Here is a 2,079-nt window from a genome sequence, read left to right as displayed (position 1 = left end):
CTTTACTTCAAATGCAACTAATTATTTTCATTATTTCAGATGGTTTCTGAACTTTTTACTATTTACCCGCAGATTTGTCTTAGTCACGGAAACCAGTCAATTTTACGAAAAAACTACTCATTTACCTAACCAAAAATTGAGTAATTGTATAAAGAAAAAGTTAACCGATGTGCGACGAATTTCGCTTAAAATAAGGGACACTTCTACTCAATTTGGGATAAAACACAATTTCGTGCCACATGTAAGCGTGTAACAGGGTGATACGGGCGAAAAATGGCATCAAAACATGCACTTCATTTTCTCGGAGACGGGTTAACTAATTTTCACAGTCTAAGACCATACTTATCCATAGAAAGCTTTTAAATTTTATCCGGATTCGACTTCCGACTTCAGAGTTACATGGTGATATTAGCGATAAAAATTGATTTTGGAAGGTATCGATTATTAGTTTGCTGTTCCGGAAGTTCCGGAAATAGTAGTCAAAAACCTACGTCACTCAATGCGACGAAGCAAAAGGGAGTTTTTTTTTATAAATCTGTTTCAAAATTGTTTTGGAAAATTTGAAAGTTATATCAGTTGCTGGTCAAACGATCCCAGTTCCCGATTCTGAAAGCAAAAATTTTAAAACGGAGCTCATTTCAGTTTTACAGTGACGACCGAATAGAATTTCAAATTTTTGGCTCTATATACTGGCAGTGTTTCTAGGATATGTACACAGTGTAAACTGCCAAGAAACAAATGGATCGTTTTGAAATGGGCTCAAATGCAAAATTTCTGCTATAAAATGTTTAAAGTCTGTTTGAAATGTGATCAAATTTGGTCTTGGAATGCGAACATTATGTTAAAAATGATTTCTGTAAACCTACTTTTTAAAAATAAACCGTAAACATTGCCTATATGACGTTGCTTCGCGTCTTGTAGCACACCGTGAGGCATGGTCTTCTTTCTCGTACAATACTAACGAGAGTGAACCCTTCATTTCATTACATTGTCATGGATTGCTTAGTTCATGTGTTAACTGAGAATGAGAGCACAGACAATTTACTTGGCAAGGGGAATTGGTCTGCTCAGTAGCATATACTCTCACGCATCCAGTTTCTCTCTAATATAGGTCTCTCATTCAGCTATGTCAAGCAAAGTGTTCACAGCAGATATTTTTTGTTGCTTCGTTCGTTTGAGGATTCACAATACAAGCCCTGTATACTGCTGTTCAATTTCATCCGGATTCTACTTTCGGTTCCAGAACTATAGGGTAAAGTGTATTCAAAATTTGAAACCATCATTTTGAGCGACAATGAAGAAATCGGGAGAAATTCTTCTAAATTTTGTTATTCAAAACTGCTTTGGACCCAAATTAGCTTTCTTGCTTTTATTGAAGATTCAATGGAAAGGTTTTTGAAAAATGCTTTCAGTGTGTAGTTGTTTTTTTTCCTACAAAAATATTGTGAAACTGTTTTCTTCATTTAGAAAGAAAATGTGTTGATATTCTATCCAAAGTAGAAGTATTCTGCAAGTAGGTAATGTTTATTTGAAAAAAGGTTGGGAAAAACTTTCAAAATTTTGCTGTAAAACTAGCCCAACGGGGCTTCATCGCCCCACATTTGAAATGGCTCAACAAATCGAACGAGTATTTCGTGCAGTACCACTGTTATGTACTATTTTAATATGTGATATTTTGAATTAACGCCCCTCTACAGGAAACCAAAGATGTGGGCCTACGTCAAAAATATGCCTAATTACGAATTATAAATGATGTAGCCTATCGAACCCAATTTACTGAATGAGAAATCGAACGTTGATCTAGAGTCTCGGATCTGTTGATTGGAAATCTTTGGCATACATTATGGAAATTTTCTTTTCAGAAGGCAGTTATTGTATTCTGCAAAAAGAAAATTATTTTTTCCAGATGTATGATCCTCAGAATGAAAGTATTCGTGTACACTTAACTCGATTGAAGCTCATGTGTCTTAACTGAGTTGAAAGTTCACTATTCGACCTCAATCATCTATAAACTAAACTTTGTGTCGAGTACGTTGCTTGTTGGTTGAAATATGATTGACTTTGGTAGTGAAACACGTG

The sequence above is a fragment of the Malaya genurostris genome, chromosome 2, assembly GCF_030247185.1.
Source record: "Malaya genurostris strain Urasoe2022 chromosome 2, Malgen_1.1, whole genome shotgun sequence".
Taxonomy (NCBI): domain Eukaryota; kingdom Metazoa; phylum Arthropoda; class Insecta; order Diptera; family Culicidae; genus Malaya; species Malaya genurostris.
Note: the sequence above shows the minus strand (reverse complement) of the source record.